The sequence below is a fragment of the Zalophus californianus genome, chromosome 1, assembly GCF_009762305.2.
Source record: "Zalophus californianus isolate mZalCal1 chromosome 1, mZalCal1.pri.v2, whole genome shotgun sequence".
NCBI lineage: Eukaryota > Metazoa > Chordata > Mammalia > Carnivora > Otariidae > Zalophus > Zalophus californianus.
The window spans coordinates 176774627-176794239 of record NC_045595.1 but is presented as its reverse complement, the minus strand read 5'-3'; the positions used below and the strand labels follow the sequence as shown (position 1 = coordinate 176794239).

Sequence of the window (19613 nt, the reverse complement as noted above, 5' to 3'; positions counted from 1 at the left end):
AAAATGTCATTAAGAAAATCATAAGGAAGAGAAAGGACATTTACAATACTGTACTGTATTTATAAAAAAATCTATATATAAGTGGACCTATGCAGTTCAAATATATGTTGTTCAAGGGTTAGCTGTATATATTTTCTTTTATCCCTCACCCCCCATTGCTATATTGCTCTGCTGGGGCTGACATAACAAAATACCACATACTAGATGACTTCAACAACAGAAATTAATTTTCTCACAGTTCTGGAGGTCGTTAAGTCCAAGATCAAATGTCGTCAGGGTTGGTTTCTGGTGAGGGTTCTCTTCTTGGCTTACAGATGGCCTCTTCTCTTTGCTCCTTTGGGAAGGGAACATGAATTCTGGTGTCTCTTCAGTCTTCTTATAAGGATATCAGTCCTATGGGACCAGGGCTCCACCCTTATGACTTCATTTAATCTTAATTACCTCCCTAAAGGCACTGTCTCCAAATACAGTCACATCAGGGACATAGGGTTTCAACATATGAAGTGGGGCACATTCTGCTTCATATTTAGGGGGATACATTTTGTCCATAACACTTGCTTTAGTTGAAGCCTTTTTTTTTCTTCTTCAAAGATACTGCTTATTTTTCATCACCCTTATTTCCATTTTCTGTTCTAGAGTCCATGGAGAAACAGTTTAAGACCACCCAGTGGTTGCTCTTACCCATTCAGTGGCCTGAACTGTGGGAGCTATAGACCAGTCTTCGATGGTGGGCTGCGTGCTCCACTCTTCCTCAGGGACCTTGCTGAGGCAGGGAGGACACCTGCGCTCCTTTACACAGCAGGAAACCTCAAATTCAGTAGCAGAAAATTCAGGAGTCGGAGTGGTCCATTCACCTTCAAATTCCCCTTGGTCACAGCCTTTTCAGCAGAGGTGCTCTCCTTTTTCATTTCTTCCGTATCTCTGCAGTAGACACCAGGCATGACCTCCCGCGGCTTGTCACGGGAGATGGTGCTGCGCATGCGCAGAACTTCCCGGGCCCTGCAGGTCAGATTCGCTGAGTGAACTCCTTTGTTGCTGTGTGAGATGGTACTGTCCACATGGTACAGAGGAGGGTCTGTGTTACACAGAGCAATGGTAGGCAGTTAACATAAGACTCCTCTGTGAGAGGCTGGTGGTCAGCCCTGGACTCGGTAACCATCGGGAAGTCTCCGCTCTCACAAGGCTGGCTGCCTGGATCTGATTAGCGAAGGCGCGGGAAGTGAAGCAGCCAGCAATGGGAGTGGCTCCAGGGGCTCCAGGGGCAGAAAACTTCAGCACAACTCCCTGGCCAGTATTCCTGGAGGATGTTATACACAGACACCAGCTGAGTTTTCAACTAACAATGGCACAAGCTGATAGTGGCAGCTTCTCCCGGGTTCTCTTTAATTTATGGTGTAGATGCCACCACTTTTCCCTTTGTAGATGTAGTGTTCCCTTTGGAAGTCAAGGCTGGTGCCACCCAAATGGGATCCTGCTACAAAAATTTGAGGACATCCTCTTCCTTTGTTTGAAGGACATCAAGGGCTCTGGATATTGTGAAAGTTTCCCTTTAAGTTACAAGACGGAACCCAGAACAATACTGTATGTACTTCTCTCTGGGTCGCCTGGAGAGACTTTTTCCTTTTTTTTCCCCCTCTTTTTCTTTTTTTTAATGAGTCACTCAGATTTTATGGAGAAATTTGCAGCAAGACAGAAATATACCTGGTGAAGAATTTGCTTTTTCCTCTCTATGACAATCTCTTTTACTAAAAATGTATCTCTTGTTTCTTTTCTTCAGTATAACTATTTCAGAAAGACCCTTGAATCTTCAGCGGCTGATTTAGGAAATTGTATGATCTGAGAGTCAAATGTAGCTTCTGAGTTCCTGGACTGAATAGTGCTGCTCTCTGATTTAAAATCAATAACATGGCAAAAAAAAAAAAAAAATCACCGTTCGTTTTCCTCACATGAAAAGCGATAGGAGAAAAGGTATACTTTTAGTGATGTGATTTGAGCGTTTTGGCAGCACAACACTGAGATATTCACCCTGTTAGAGAAAGGGTAAATATGTACAATAAGGGGGGGGAGGAAAAACAAAAAAGAAATAAAAAAGAAAACACAAGCGAGAAAGAAACTAAGAAAGGAAAGAAATCCCAAAGTATGGGTTAACTAATTAGTTGAAAATACTGTAACAGCTCATTGGGCAATTTTGTAATCAGATGAGCCCAAGGGATGAATATGATCAAGTTTATAACAGTTCATTTTCTTTGAATGCAGCTGTATACAATGCCTCAGGAGATTCTAGAAGCAATGAAACTACAGCGACTCTTTTGATTAATAACATATTCAATCCCTAAAATCCATGAACAGAAACACATATTGTTATGCCTTCAAGGGTATCCATAGATGCTAGGAACCCCTTCTGGAGAGAGAGTGAAGTAGCTGGAAACCTCCTGTGAATGGCCATCTTAATTGTGTTGCCTTCTTAAAGATGGTCTTTTAAAAGTTTTTTTTTAAAACAAATAATGCAAGATATGTTAGGAAAAAAGAAAAAGAAGAAGATAGCAGGAGGGGAAGAATAAAGGGGAGTAAGTCGGAGGGGGAGACGAACCATGAGAGACGATGGACTCTGAAAAACAAACAGGGTTCTAGAGGGGAGGGGGGTGGGGGGATGGGTTAGCTTGGTGATGGGTATTAAGGAGGGCACGTTCTGCATGGAGCACTGGGTGTTATGCACAAACAATGAATCATGGAACACTACATCAAGAACTAATGATGTAATGTTTGGTGATTAACATAACAATAAAAAATTTTTAAAAAGTTTTTTTTTTCATTTTTTTCTTTGTATCTAAGTTCGTAGGGTTAAACTACGCTGTGATTGCCATAATTGTTATTTCTCCCCCAGTGATTTTATAGCCAACAAGGGAACATTAGCACCCACTGATTCCTTGTGGAAAATAATCTATTTAAAGATACTTGCTTCAGTTGAGTCTTTTTTTAAATGCTTCACTCCATTATTTTATTAGGGAGAAATATGCACTAAGGCAGAACTGGAGCTTCCAAAGAATTCACTTGTCTCCCTATTTATTCTTCCCTGGATGTCATAAGCCTCTGTTGATAGCAGCCCAGACGGGTGGTAGGGAAGCAATTATGATTAAAAACATGATGGGAATTCAGAGAGCTGCAGGATGTCTGCAAATATCAAGGACTCTTGTTAAGGACCTAATCCCACACTCATTATATGACTTCTTTCTTAGGGTTGTCTATCTCTCAGTAATTACTGTGTTATCAAATATATATATTTACTGTAGTACACATAGACTGATTCAGCTCTTTGAATAGTATTTTATATATTTAGGTTAGACACAGAAATATCTGATAATATCTAGGAATCTTTTTCCCTTCAACTGAAGGAAATTAAGAGAATTCAGTAAACAAATAAATTAAGTAGTATGATTTTGCTCAGCCGTGTCTGGCACATATAGTAAATGTAAATTTCCTTTTCTTTTATCTTTTCTTCCTAAAGCCAAACGTATGTCACTTAGGGAAGGGAGAAAAACCTACAGTAACTACAATATAGGTAATTTTAAAAAATTAAAATAATCTCTTGTTCCTTTCAATACTTTTGAAAGAAAAGGAATAAATGGTATCTAAAATAAAGTAAAATTCAGAGTTTAAAGCATAATATGTACCTCAGAGAATATAGTTCGTTGGGGCCTATGTGGTCCTATTTATAGAGTTTTCATTATGTGAAAAGTTGATGAAAATTGTATCTCATTGATGTCAGGTGGTGTAGGTAGTAAAATCAGCTATAGTTTCAAGCTAGAGAATTTTTGAGAAAATAGCAACTTAAGGATAAAATGGAGTTGAGGTCAATAATGGCTAACAAACTAGTTAATAGATGATTCTAAAATAAATATTTGTTCAGAGAACTGTCAAGGATATACAAGGAGATATAAATGGACAAAGGAAGTAACATGGTAATGGTTGAAGGGAAAAGTTTGACTTCCATATATATTGTAGCTACTAAAACTTTTCAAGGCTACAAGCATCTTCACGCCACAACTCTAATTCAGAGCAATGCTAGGTTATTAGCAAAGCACTGAACACCTGCCAATAATTACTTATTGTAGGGGAGGTATTAAATCACATGTGAGTTCTCTCTTAGGAAAAATTCAATGTGCACACAAACAAGAACAAGTATGTTTGGTGAATATGAGGTTAAAACATTCTATCCGAATTCAGAAGAAGAATATACCATGTAGCTGGGGGGATTGAAGGATTAAATGATAATGCAGCATGTGAAGAGCACATAAACTGAGACTTAAGAGAGTGAAGAAAAGAGGAAAGAGCTTTCCAACAAACAACATCAGTATAAAGAAGGGAAATAAGGTTGGAAAGCAAAGGAATTGCCAAAGGATTGGGACAAGTCCACAGCGTTATGTTGGACATAAGGCTAGAAGGAAAGTGGGAGCCAGGACATACACAATGCATGGGATTTCCTTCCCTTTTCTTTCCTCTTTTTTTTTTTTTTTAATTTCAGTTTGGAGTGATTCCACCTACAATTGCTCTATAACACATGAATCTAAACCTTCGTTATGGTTTAAAAGAACCATCTCATATGCTTATGGATTCTGTAGCTCCGAAATTCAGACAGAGCAGAGAGGAAGCGGCTTGTTCCTGCTCTGCAGTTTCCGGAGCCTCATGTAAGAGGTTTGAAGGATAATTTTATAACTGGGGGCTGGCATCATCTGGAGGCTCGTTCATTTACTTGTCTGGTGTCTGCACAGGACACTTTGAAGAACAGAGTTGTGCCTGAGTGTCCGTGTGTGGCATCTCCCTGTGGCTTGGCTTCCTCAAGTCTGCTGGCTCCTGGGTTGTTGGACTTTTTACAGGGTGCCTTAGGACTCCAGAACACAGACTTCCAGCAAACAAGTTGGAAGCAGCATGCCCTTTTAAGATCCAGCCTCATAAATCATATGATGTCATTTCCACTCTGTTGGTTGAAGCTGTTCCATACCTGTCCAGATTCAAAAGTAGGAGATGTACACTTCATTTCTTGATAGCAGTGTTATCAATAAGTTTAGGGGTACTTTTTTGTTTTTGTTTTTTGGAGGAGCATTTAAAGATGTTCATATGAATGAGTGAATACTCAGTAAGTGTTGAATGATGATTTGAAGATAAAATATATTTCTCAGAAATAGAAACCAATAACTGATCTCAAGATAAAAGTTATTATAAGTTAGAAGGGAATTAAAATTTAGAGTTCTATGGGACCCTCTCTAAATTAAAAAGAGCCATTGTATTAAGTACTTACCAAATTATATTTCTAGTTCTTAAATATGTACAGTGAGTTTTATTTTTCCTATTTTATAGATGAGAAAATAGAAATTCAAGAGATTGCCTTGCTGAAAGATGTATAACCAATAAGTAGCAGAGACCTGATTTCCAATCAAGACTGAGTTTTGTTAAAGTAGGTTCTTTCTCTTTTTTTAAGATTTTATTTATTTATTTGAGAGAGAGAGAGAATGAGAGAAAGTGAAAGAGAGAGAGTGGGAACACAAGGCGGGTCAGGGGCAGAGGGAGAAGCAGACTCCCCGCGGAGCAGGGAGCCTGAAGCAGAGCTAGATTCCAGGACCCGGGGGTCATGACCTGAGCTGAAGGCAGACAATTAACCGACTGAGCCACCCAGGTGTCCCCTTTGTCTATTGAATGTGGTAGAAAAAGAAAAAAAGGATTCATTGTGAGACACTTTGTGAGGTTAGAATTGTTGGGATTTTGCCAACAATTAGATGCAGAGGTGGTCAAGAAGAGGTAAAGTTGAAGATGAATCATTGTATCCAACAATACCTAATGAGGCAGATATTGGTGGTGTCCTTCAAATATAGAGAAGATGGAAAGAAGAACGAATTTGTACTGGTTGGCAAAAGGAAAATAAAAAGCAGGACTGACAACATAATTTCAAAATGAAATTTTATTAAGGATTTCAAGACAGCAACAGTGGAACTTTAAACCAAGCACCGGACCCCATGGCTATCACAAATCCCACTCCCATGAAGGCAGTCCTGAAAAGAGTTCAGTCTGGGGCATGTTCCATTTTAGTTGCTAGAGATTGGAGATGCTGAACTTAACAAAACAGGATGGGAAGACTCATATGGTCCTTCATAGATCAGAGACAGAAAAAAAAAAGTAGAAAAATAAATCAGCTCAAAAAATCCATCTACATTCAAGGGTGAATTCTTTTCAAAGACAGAGTGAAAAATTGTTAAGGATAGAGTGTTAGCTGACCCTCAGGTGTGATTATTTAGAACAACCTATTTGTATCCCAAACTAGAGGGAGAGAGAAAGAAAAGTTATCTACTTCAGAGAGCTAGTACTGATCCAGGTAAGGAGAGAATATTCTGGAATCAGCCTTACAAGTTGAAAGTGGCAAACAAAATCTTTATCTAGGAGACAAGATATTGGACTTTGTGCCTTTTTCCACTAACTAGGTGAGTGACCTTTAATAAAATATTTCATCTCCCTTGATCTCATATCTTCATTAGTTATATGGTAGTTTTAGCCAGATGTATTTATTTTTTCAAATATTCACTTAGTTTCTTATTTTGTTCTAGGCACCAAACATACCCCCCATACACTGTTGAAAACAAAATGCCTGATATTCTTTACCTGGAAAACACTAAGATTTATAGTAAACACATAAAAAAATAAAACAATGATATATTAGAAATAGTACAGACCAGTCAGACCTGGGTAGAAACCCCGGGGCTTCCTCTTACCACTGTGTTTACTTGCTCAAGCTTCTTAACCTTTCTGATTCTCATTTTTTTTTTTTAGTTGAAATGTTTTTTTTATTTTATTTTATTATGTTATATTAGTCATCATGCAATACATCATTAGTTTTTGATGTAGTGATCCACGCTTCATTGTTTTCGTATAACACCCAGTGCTCCATGCAGTATGTGCCCTCCTTAATACCCATCACCGGGCTAACCCATCCCCCCACCCCCCTCCCCTCTAAAACCCTCAGTTTGTTTCTCAGAGTCCATAGTCTCTTATGGTCCATCTCTCCCTCTGATTCCCCCCCTTCATTTTTCCCTTCCTTCTCCTAATGTCCTCCATTCTATTCCTTATGTTCCACAAATAAGTGAAACCATATAATAACTTTCTCTCCTTGACTTTTTTCACTTAGCATAATCTCCTCCAGTCCCATCCATGTTGATGTAAAAATTGGGTATTCATCCTTTCTGATGGCTGAGTAATATTCCATTGTATATATGGACCACATCTTCTTTATCCATTCATCTGTTGAAGGGCATCTCAGCTCTTTCGACAGTTTGGCTATTGCAGAATAGAAAGCCCAGATATGGACCCTCAACTCTATGGTCAAATAATCTTCGACAAAGCAGGAAAAAATATGCAATGGAAAAAAGACAGTCTCTTCAATAAATGGTGCTGAGAAAATTGGACAGCCACAGGCAGAAGAATGAAACTCGACCATTCTCTAACACCATACACAAAGATAAACTCAAAATGGATGACAGACCTCAATGTGAGACAGGAATCCATCAAAATCCTAGAGGAGAACATAGGCAGTAACCTCTTTGACATCAGCCACAGCAACTTCTTTCAAGATACATCTCCAAAGGCTAGCGAAACAAAAGCAAAAATGAACTTTTGGGACTTCATCAAGATAAAAAACTTCTGCACAACAAAGGAAACAGTCAACAAAACAAAGAGGCCACCCACAGAATGGGAGAAGATATTTGCATATGACACTACAGATAAAGGGCTGGTATCCAAGATCTACAAAGAAATTCTCAAACTCAACACCCAAAAAACAAATAATCCAGTCAAAAAGTGGGCTGAAGACACGTACAGACACTTTTCCAAAGAAGACATACAAATGGCTAACAGACACATGAAAAAATGTTCATCATCATTAGCCATCAGGGAAATTCACATCAAAACCACATTGAGATACCACCTTACACCAGTTAGAATGGCAAAAATTGACAAGGAAAAAAAACAAATGTTGGAGAGGTTGTGGGGAAAGGGGAACCCTTTTACACTGTTGGTGGGAATGCAAGTTGGTATAGCCACTTTGGAACACAGTGTAGAGGTGCCTCAGAAAATTAAAAATAGAGCTACCCTATGACCCAGCAATTGCACTACTGGGTATTTACCCCAAAGACACAGATCTAGTGAAAAGAAGGGCCATATGGACCCCAATGTACTGCTTTTCATTTTTTAAACTGTGAAGTGAGAATAACTGTGCTAACTGCCAGGTGATGCTTGAGATCCCTGTACATTCATGTATGTGAGGTGCCTAATTCAGCGTCTGGTGCCTAATACTTAACTATATAAATGTCCATGAGTTTTTTACTCTCTCTTACCCCCTGAATATGTATTTTAGATTCTGAGGCATAGTCCTCTCAGTATTAGATCATCCATCAAAATAAGGATAATTCCCAGATCACCTCTTCAGGGCATTTCTGAATACTGTTTAGAGAGTCTCTACGAAACGATCATATTTTTTCTTTTGACACACAAAATTTAAACTTAGGCCAATCTTCCAAGCCACTTTAATATGTATGATGGATGTTTGGAGTTCCTTTTCTCTCCAATGTTTTGGAATTGGAGTGATTCTTACCTTTCTTATTGTTGTTGTTCTTGGATCTCTTTAAGAATGTAATGAAAGCAAAGGACACTTTTCATTTAAAAAAGCACCTACACATGCAACAGAGGGCAATCTCACTGTGATCCCAGGCTCCTTGGTCCCCTGAAGTCCTTCCATGTACCCCTGATTGAGAACTCCATCGTAATCCAAACATATAGTTACTTACTACAGAAGACTCACATTTTAATTTGAAATTCATGAATTCCAAGTGGTTAGGGAGCTTGATAAATCATTCTTAACCATTGCTAATATCATGAAGGGAAAACTTCTAATCGATTCGATTTCACAGGCCATGTGTGAATATGGATTTCAGCCCTGCCACATAGGCTCTTTGCTCACTGAGTGAATAAACTATTCTGCCCGCATTTCAAGGCGAGGCTCATCTACCCCAGTGATAAATACGGAAAACAAGGCACATGGGATCCAGCTGTCTCAAACCAAATCCTAGACGTCCCCTGTATGCATCTAAAAGATTAGTTAAATAATACTGATATATCTGCATGATTCCCTGGTTTCCACAGACTTGAAACCAGAACTTATTTGAAGTTTCCAAGTCTAAGTCAAAAAGGAGAGGATTCTGAAAGCCCCATAATTTTCACTCTCTATAGGTAAATGTTTAAATCTAAAAATAGTTTAAATACTGATAGTTTATTTTTTCTAAGTGTAAAATGCATTAAAAAGCATATACTCTAATCAAGCAAAAATGGATTTTTTTTTCTGTTTAGGTAATGCATCAGCCCTACTCTCAAATTTTTTATTTCTTAATATGCTTGTGAACTATCTTTTTAAATTCAGATTGCCTATGACAGACTATTCCCACTAAATACAATGCTTAATCCTTTGTTACGTTTTTAGAAGTTATTCCTGTATTATAGATATCCTTACCTGTTTCAGCCTAAATGTGCTTTCTTAAAATGTCTAAACACTCATTAAAAATATAAGAAAATGTTATAAAGATGTTATTGTGTCATGTGATTTAACTAGTTTTCAGTAACGAATAGTATTCATCTTCAGAGGTGTATTGTCTTAGGGATGTTATATTTCAAAACATGTTCAAAATTAATAGGTTAGTTCAACTTTCTGTGAAATTTTTAAAGTTTTGATTCCTGGTATATAAAAGCAAAACATAAGTATTTTCTTTTACATGGAAATTATTAAGAAACTTTTCTAGGATGGATTTTTAATTGAAAAAAAATATGTTCATTGAAAAATCAAATAAGTTCCATGGAAACACTCAAAAAGACTTACAGATATGGCATAGGTTTGATATTTATGGTCCATTATGTTAGCAGTATGAGGCTGTGTCTTCCAAAACATTGCTTTATATAACATAAATGAAACTTTTCTTTTTATAAACTTCAGTCTGAAGTCTCTAGGCTCTGAAATTTAGAATGGAAATTATTACATTGTATCAGAATTAAGTACATATACAATTGAATTCCAAAATGAAACAAAAAATGAAGTGTTTTTTAATGCTTCTCTTTTACTTCAGAAAGAAAAACCTCAAAAATTATTTGATACATGAAACTTCTTTTGCTTAAATGAAGATAAACAGTCTGTCACAATGTATTTTCTTTAGATACTAAATCTTTGCTTTAAAAAAATAGCAGTTCACATTTATTGACAGCATACTATATGCCTGCTATTAGCTAAATGCAGTACATGTATAATCCTTTTTAATCCTCAAAGCAACCGAGGGGGATGAGTTTGTCATTTTATAGATGAAGAAAGTGAGGCTTACAGAAGAAGCTAAGTACCTCACACAACTGGCAGAATGGAGATTTGAAGCTGCATCATCCTGACTCTCAATTCTGAGCTCTTCTTATCCATCACAAACATTGTGGTCTTTTCCTAGTCCCACAACTTGTGAAATGTTGCACAAAATATAAAAACGATACTACATAAGGCAGCATACACTTGAGTTACAAGTTGTGGAACAAGATTGCTTGGATTTAAACTTACTTAAACTCTCTGTTCTCCAATTTCCACATTTGCAAAATTAGCATAATCATAATGCTAATTTCATAGACTTACTATGGGAATGAAATAAAATCTATTCAACAGTACATGGAAATTACTAAAAAAGGCCCTGGCAGATAATAAATATTCATAATATGTTAACAGTTAATATGATAACTACTATTACCAAATTATCTTTGCTTCATGTATGTCATGATGCCCCACAAAGAATGGAAAGTTTTGTCAGATAGAAATCAGATTTTATGTTTTTTTCATCTCTTCTATAATGCAGATGATTCTTGATATATAAAACTAAATGTTTAGGTTGCCTTCCATCACCCTCCAAGGCAACTAATTTGGGGGAAGGGGTGCATGAACATTTACTACTGGAAAACATTTCATTCTATGAAAACCCAGCCAAAGTCTAACATATTAACAAAAAAGAAAGGAAAGAAGGAAAAAAAAAGAAAAACTAGAGAAAAGAAATAAAGCCCTGGAAGCTAGACATTTACATCACCTCTATGAGTGAAAATAATAATGCCTCCTTCACAGATTCACAGCCAACACCTTTTCCTTTATACTGGGCGTATCAAGCTGTTTACCATATGGGTGTTATTTAGCCATTTCAATCGCCCAAGACTGAACTGAATGGCACCCCCCCACACACAAATGTCCACACATTTTGTAATTTGAAATATTGAATAATAGTTATTACTATTTCGGATGAAAGACAAATGCTTTACCTTTTCATTTAATATTCTGACAACATTTGCCAAAACACTTCTTAAGGCTCTTCTTAAATGACTCATGATCTTTGAGTTTTATTTTATCAGCTATTTTTTAGTTTTCAAGAAATTTAATATTTTCATCCATCATGGTTTTTTTAATTCTCTTAAATGGCTTGATATTTTAAGTTAATATTGCTGCTTGCACTGTTACTTGCATTATTATAAAACATTGCTGTCAATGACTAGCAGAGTGATGTAAAGTACATTTCCTAAGGAATAAAATTTAAGTTATTTTAATAATATATGATTACCCTACTTGTCTATACCTCCCTCTACAGAAGAGAAACTATCTCAATATAAGCCCTCAGTACATGTTTACTTAATGGAACTCTGAACTTTCAATAAGCTAAATAATAGTAGAATATAGAAAGGTAATAGGAATAAGGTAATGGAAAAAATGTGGTTATTTCAAATGTATTAGCTTCTACTTGAGAGAAGTTAGAATGTTTCAAACTCATTTGCTAACATTTTATCTTGAATCTGTTAAAATGGAACATATTCTTCAAAACAGAAACAAAAACCATAGACTCTTGGGATAGGACCACATAAAGCAAATAACTCATATCCACTCTCAATACCCCAAATTATCTTTTTACATCTGTTGTACTTATCCTATACTTTGTATGACTGGAGGGAAAGAACTGTGACCAGTGACTACAAATATAACACCTATTTTAATGACAACACATGAGTTGCACTCAGTGAAATACTGAATTTTAGATGTTATAGGTTTTGGTTCCAACATTCACCAAGGCTATATTTTGACCCAGAAAAAAAAAAAAGATTAGTCATTTACTCAAACATCTCATTTCTTCAAATACATATTCCATGCAGTCTTCAGAATAACTACTCAAAAACATATAACCGACCAATTGTCCTCTTTTTGTACTTTCTTTGTATTTCTTCAATGGCTTTGAATAAAAATGCAGTTCTAACATATCGTAAGGAGGACTGCACTGCTTTGCTGCTCATTCCCAGCCCAGGTTTGGGTCAGGTGCAGAACTGCTTCTGGCTCCTAAGCCAGAAACTGCACTTTCTTTCTTTCATTTGCTGCTTCAAGCTGCTGCTTCTTCACCAGATTAAATGATACTCATTCTTTGATCAAGCTGTTTAGAGCCTTCTTTTGGCTTCCTTAATGCCACAGGATGAGACTGGGTTCCCTTCAATGGCCCCATATTTTCCAGAACAAGTATCATACCATTAAACTTACCACAGAGATTTCCAATACCACTTCTGGTAATTCATGTCCTCTAGATTCTAGGCTCTAAGAGAATAATATTCTGAGAGTAAGAAGTCTGTCTCACTTATCTCAAGACCCCTCATGCTTAGCACAATGCTCAAGATACAGCAAACTGATACTAAGGGTATGATGAACACACGAATCAGTAGTGAGCATATATGAAATTGGGCAGATTGCCAATATGTGATAGATAGTTGATCAATCTGTGTAAGAAATACCATCGATCTGTGCTGAATCTGTAATAAAGGCATTACAACAATAAAAAATAGGCACCTATTTATATTGCCAGATAATTTGACACTTAACTTGAAGAAACATTGTGACACATGGCGGATGTTTATTATCATCATGGAGAATGTTCCAGTTTCAAAGAGCATCCCAAGTGATGCAACTTGAAAGTGGGAGGAAAGCTACACATCCTTGAAGCCCCCTCCTGGGTTCTGTTGTTGGAAGGGGGTGGAAAAGGAGGAGAAACTATATGGATGGCTATGCACATTTGCCAGGGTAGCTGTGTTCAGCCACTCTCTAGTCCTGCCAAAGTGGAGGTGGTACATGGAGCATGGTCTGCAAAACAGCAGATGAGGTTGGTTTGGTCCCCATGGAAACCAGATCTCCCATTGAGAAGTAAACATATTTGATACTTTTATAATCAGAACCCATCAAAAAATGAAAAATAATCCATTTTTATTGTACTTGTATTGTCTTCAGAGAATGGATATTCTAAGTGAGACTCAGTCAGGTATCAGACTTGATCAAGTTATGCCTCACTTTAAACACTGACATAAGAGATTTAAAAAGTTCCTCACTTGCTATCATGACTTAGCTCTCTATAGAAGTTTGGAAAAGTATTTGTGTTCTGTCATTCTATTGGGAATAAAATATGGTAAAATGACCAGCACGCAGCCAAAATGTGCCTCTAAGTATATAATTGTTCACTCCAGATCTCCACCTACAGGCAATGGCATCTCAGGATCAAGATTTTTACAATAAAAATAATGCTAAATCTAATTTTTAAAAATGGAGTCCTTATCATATCATATCATATCATATCTATGTGACACGAGTTCAGTGTACCTTTAAATTTGTGTTTTACACAGCCAAATATACTGGAAAATATGGTCTATAATCCTCACATACTGATTAGGAAATTTTTAAGACTTGTTTTGAGAAAATATTTAATCCTGCTCCTTGAAATTTTCCCTCTGAGCATTACATTTTTAGTGTTACAAGTGAAATAATCTTGTACCTATTCTCATTAGAGTTGGGGGATTTGATTGGTGGAAAAATGAGATATATAGCAATAAATGTCCAGTATCTATCCAATGTCTTTACACAATAGGAATTTTATTATTTCTTACACATAGAAGTAATCTGATCCCACCTATACACACTAATTTTGAGAAAACTAAAGGTTGTGTCAATTATTATATATTTATGAATATGAGATATGAAATGAAAGGTTAGTTCATGGAACATTAGGATCTAAGTGACATTAAACATCTATATATTCTAAGTAATGGGATATTTGGCAGAGCCTAGACAAAGAATTAATATGATTGTCCCCTCCCATTTTAATATACATCTTTTAGCATTGGCTAGTTAACGCAAAATAGTAATAATATTGCAACTCCCATAAATATGAATCCACCCTTTCTATTACATTTACATGTGAAAGCTACAAAATTACTATGTCTAAACCTTCAGCAGGTTTTTCCAATTCATCCCAGCACACTTGCCAATCTTATATAAAATTGTTCTTCTTACAGCATTTACAGAAATTGGAATCCATGTGTTTCTAATATCTCATAAACACTAAAAATCCTTGCTGCTGTCTATTTATTAGGTTTGGGTAAATTTTTAAAGAGATGTACTCCAATAAGCTGTGCTGTTGTCATGGCTGATGATGATACTGTAGAAGATTTTATAATTTTTTTGTTAGAAATGTCAATAGCATTTTGTATCATGTTCCAGTATAACACAAAGTTTCAAATTTATTGCAAATATCTTAGCGAACCTAAAAAAAAAAAAAAAAGATTGAAAAAGTAACCATCTCACAGATAAGCACTTTCCATGTGTACATGCTGTTCTGGAACAGAGTATTTCAAATGTGGTCTATGAAACCTGAGACAAGGACAAAACCTCAGCTGCAGGGGTTTTTGACCTTGTTTATTACTAGGATTGAAGGGGCCAGGGATAGGAGTGATTTCTTCTAGCCTATTCGCCTGAGTCTTTACAATTACTTTCCTAATTCATTGCCCTGCTCCAGTACCTTCAGTCAATTACATGTTCCAATACCTTCTCCTTACCTTACTCCCTGTCTTAAACTATTCAGACTGCGATAAAAAATTACCATACATTAGGTGATTTGTAAAAACAGATATTGATTTCTCACAGTTCCAGAAGCTGGGAAGTCCAAGTCAAGATGTCAGCAAATTTGGTACCTGGTGAGAGCCCACTTCCTGGTTCAAGGACAGCTATGAGGGAGCTCTCTGGTATCTCTTTTATAAGACCAGTAATCTCATTCATAAGCATGTCACCTTCATGACCTAATTACCTCCCAAAGGCCCCACCTCCTAATACCATCACATTGGGGATTAGGTTTCAAGATAATGTATTTTATGGCAATGTAAGCATTCAGTCCATTGCACTCCCTTACCTGACTTCCTTTTGCATGTTCAACACATTTTAAGAAACACTTTTTTTCCATTGGAAAAGGGCACAATGAAATTAATACACTAATCCCATTATCATAGAACGCCAGGATAATAAACCATCTAATTCAATGCCCTTCCCAATTGAAGAACATTGCCATACAATAGTATCAAATAATAGTTTCTCAAACTGTACGAGAACATTTCTTATGATGAGGAATTTCCACTTCCTTCAGAAGCTCATTTTATCTTTAGACAGGGTTGACTTTTAGAAGGGCCTTTCTTCTAACTTCGTTAGTTCAAGTTTGTTAGCAGCGCACTCTAACCAACTGAGCTAACCAGCCACTCTCATTCATTCAAGGTTAGCTCTCTGAAAAAAACGCAAGATTAACCTGTTTCTTCTCTTATTCCCTTTTACATATTAGAACATCAAATAGCTGCCTCTTTGTTTCACCTATGATACATTGACTATTATATGGGTGTTCTCTACATTTGGAAAGGAAAGCAATTTCCAATTTGAGGTCAAAACTGAAATTAGTTTCTCCAACTGGCCCAAAACTCAATTATTGTGAGTCTTAGACTAATTCAGTTACACACACTCCCTGATTTAAACAACTTAGGGGTTTGCTGTTTAACCACTCTAGTATCGTTATGTACAGTTGTTGTAGTAGCCAATGTCCAGTGAGGAGCCGGAATACTCACCAGCTATTCTAACAGAGATAACATAAAATAAATCGTTCATAGGACTGAGGCTGACACAGGAATAAAGGCAAAAATGGAACACAAAGTCATCACAGGGGTAGCAATTGCAGGGAGAAACTACCACCTGCTGGGCTAGAGAAACAAGCAGAAGAGGGTGGAATTAATTCGATGTAGAAGCTTTGATGAGGGGCCTCTAAGTCAGTGCCAGCTCTCAGCTCAGGAGAGGGACCGTGAGGGGCTGGAATTCAGACCTCTGAGGAGAGGGCACTAGCCCACTGGTTTTGATGTTTCTGGAGAGATGTGGAAGAGTTCTAGAAGTATTAGTTCTAGAAGTATTGGAAAAACTGCAAACTGGATTCAGCCGCGGCTGCTGGAACAATCCATCACTGTAGGGGGAAGCTGGGAAGACACTGACAGCTTCAGGAAGCCAATGGGGGCAAAGAGGAAACAGCACATCCCTTCTTCTTTTTCTAGCCTCCCAACCTCCCTTTAGCATTCCACTCTCAATGTTGACCAGGGAGCCAGCTGCCACACCAGAAATGTGGCCTGCAGCATCCCCGCCCAAGCACGACAAGGTGGGCGTTAAAACTTAGACAATAGCCCCATAACTGGCACACTTATTTGACTGTGTTTCTAATTATTTGTGTAGAGAGCTGTTTCTTTAGCCTAAAATTTCCTCCTCGAGGGCAGGAAATTTATGTGTATCTCTCCCATTATCCAGCATAATATTTGATATACAGTTGCTATTGAATAAATGCATGGTTAAGGTATAATGGCCTTAGGTTTATCCATGTTAAATATCATTCTGTTAGGTACACAATCATCATAGTTTGCAAAATTTTATTTTTTTCTTCCCCAAATAATACTGTGTCTGTTGGTTGTCATTCCCAGCTTCGGAGTCATCTGCAGATTTGATGTGCATTACCTTTTATTATAAGTAATCGATGTGAAATATATTGTTAAACAGTCCTTCTCTCACTTTAGAGGAAATGAAGATCACCTAGAGAGCTAGTTAAACATAGATCCCTGGGCCGGACCCCAGAGGTTCTGACTGAGCAGGCCATGAGCAGGACTTGAGAATGTGTGTTTCTAACTAGCTCAGCGGTATGATGTTTCCCATCCAAGGTCCACATTTTTAGTTACAACTGTTTTAATAAAAGGTCAGAATGTGGCAGTCTTTTAAAACTGCTTTACATTTTAATTCAATAAAACATTTATTGGACATATAGTATATATAAATCACCCTGTTGGAAATTGTAAGAAATCCAGCAATGATTAAGATATGGTTTCTCTTCTCAAGGAGTTCATAACTTAATAACTTAGTATAACACCTAAAAAGATTAAATAAGGACTAAAACATTATAAATAAAGTATTTGGGGACACAGAAAAGAAAATAACAGTCAAACATAGTGACTTTGCTTTGTTTAAAATACTGCAGTTGACTTTGGTGATGAGCACCAGGTGTTGTATGGAAGTGTTGAATCACTAAATTGCGCACCTGAAACTAATATTATACTGTGTTAACTAACTGGAATTTAAATAAAAACTTAAAAAAATACTGCAGTTGACTTTGGGAATTTGATTATAAATCATGTTTTACTCATTGTTATTTGTTCTTAATGGATGGATAATGTGATAAAAATGTGACAAGAATATCCCATTACAAATCAGCATTATCTGACTTCAAATAATACTTTATTTATTCTTTATTCTTTATCTCCATCACTTAAGTCATTTTGGAGCCTAATCTTCACCCAGATCCCTCTATTATATTCTTCACAACAGCATCTTTAAAAAAAAAAATCAAAATAGGGAGGAAGATTTGGAATACACTTCGGAAAGAGGAGCAAAGGAAAAAAGTGAAGGAGCTAAAGATTTCTCTCTTTATGACTCCAAAATGCCCAAATGTTATCACCAGAGCACTGGACATCTCCTGCCTTCTGTGTCTGTACATAAGTCTCAGGGCCACTAACTGTTAAATGTAGCCAAGTCTTGTTCAGAAAGAGGGTCCACTGAAATGATGAGGATCAAGGAGGTCAAACCAATTTCCTGTCTAGTAAAGTACTGGGGGGAAACATAAGCTTAAATCCAGTGCCATTGGCTCTTGGCTTTGGGCCCTGTTTCCCTAGATTCAAATTTTGGATCCCTTAATTTTTAGTTGAGCCCTGAGTGAATGATTTAAATGCTCTGTGCCTCAATTTTCTTACCTGTAAAATGGACATTAATGTGGTATCATTTTCACAGGATTGTTTTGAGGATTCAATGAATTGATTCAGGTGAAGCACTAAAAAGTATCTGGTGGATAATAAGCCCTCAACACATCATAGTTGTTATTATATTATCCTATAGATGGATCAATAAGATCATCTTTTTACACAGAGTACAGTTGGTCTCTACCAAAAGATGTTATTTTAAGGCTAACATTTTTTTTGGAATCTATTATTTGTATGTTTTTGAAAATAAGTGAAAAAATTATATTTTTATAATTTTTATAATTAAAAAGTATTATGGTGTATTATTGAACCATTATGTTTATCCCCCTTGTCTTTCTTTCTCTTATGGAGAAAGGAGAAAGAAAATACCTTTAAGAATCATTTAAGTGGAAAGATATTTGGATAAATAATATGACAGGTTGTGAAAGTTTATAAAAATTTAAAGAAACACAAATAATATAGTATGAGCACAGGTTTTATTTCAATTTGAGATCATATGTAGTATGCTAACAATTTGTACATTGTAGGACAAACATTCAAATTTTTGTTATGTGCTTGTATTGTATCTTTAATCTTTCGTCATTATTTGTTAAAATACTAAAGAGCATTGAACAAGGCCAATATAATAATGTCAAATCTTTCCATGTGATGATTAATTGTGATTGAAAGAAACATGGTACCTAGTACTTAGCAACACTCAATTTAGTAATTCTGAAGCAAGCTGACAAGTTATAATCATCTGAATTCAGTCCAGACCACTATATAGTGACTTAGACACAATATTTGTCTAAAAAATGACTGCATATTTGGTGACCATATTGGCAAAACTATCTCCTTGACTTCTTCACCAAAAATGAATTATCTCACAGACACAGTAAGGGTCTGCGAACTTACTGTTATAGACTGACACCATATTCCCTTTCTCACTACATAATTTTTGAAGGGTAACGTAGAATATTTAAGTGTACTACATGTGTATGTCTGCCCATGCATATATACATATTTCCCTATCCTGATATCCTGCTTCCTGCTTCTTCTATATACCCACACACTTTGACATCTGAGGATGTTCTCTATTCTTTTCATTTGTGGTACCTAATGCAAAAATGCAGAAGTGTACTCTCAGATCCAGAGGGAGGAAGAACTTGGGTATAACATGATCCATTTCAGTTAGTAGTTAGTAGTTCTCAACTTTGATTGCACATTGGGATCTCCTGCAGAACAGAGGAACTCAGATTTCTGTTTTTATTAAATTTTGTAAAATCTTCCCAGGTGATTGTAAAGTATAGTCAAGTTCTCAAATCATTAGTTTAAAATTAACAACTAGGCATTTTATCTTATCATGGTGTTCCTTCTACTTTCCCATCTAATCCTTTTTATCTGGATCCTACCAACCTCTG

The 19613-nt window shown here is 36.5% G+C and overlaps 1 pseudogene; it reads right to left on the bottom strand.

Moving 5' to 3' along the window:
- Positions 1 to 791: 791 nt before the first annotated feature.
- Positions 792 to 15178, bottom strand: LOC118357373 (annotated as a pseudogene).
- Between the last annotated feature and the right edge of the window lie 4435 nt (positions 15179 to 19613).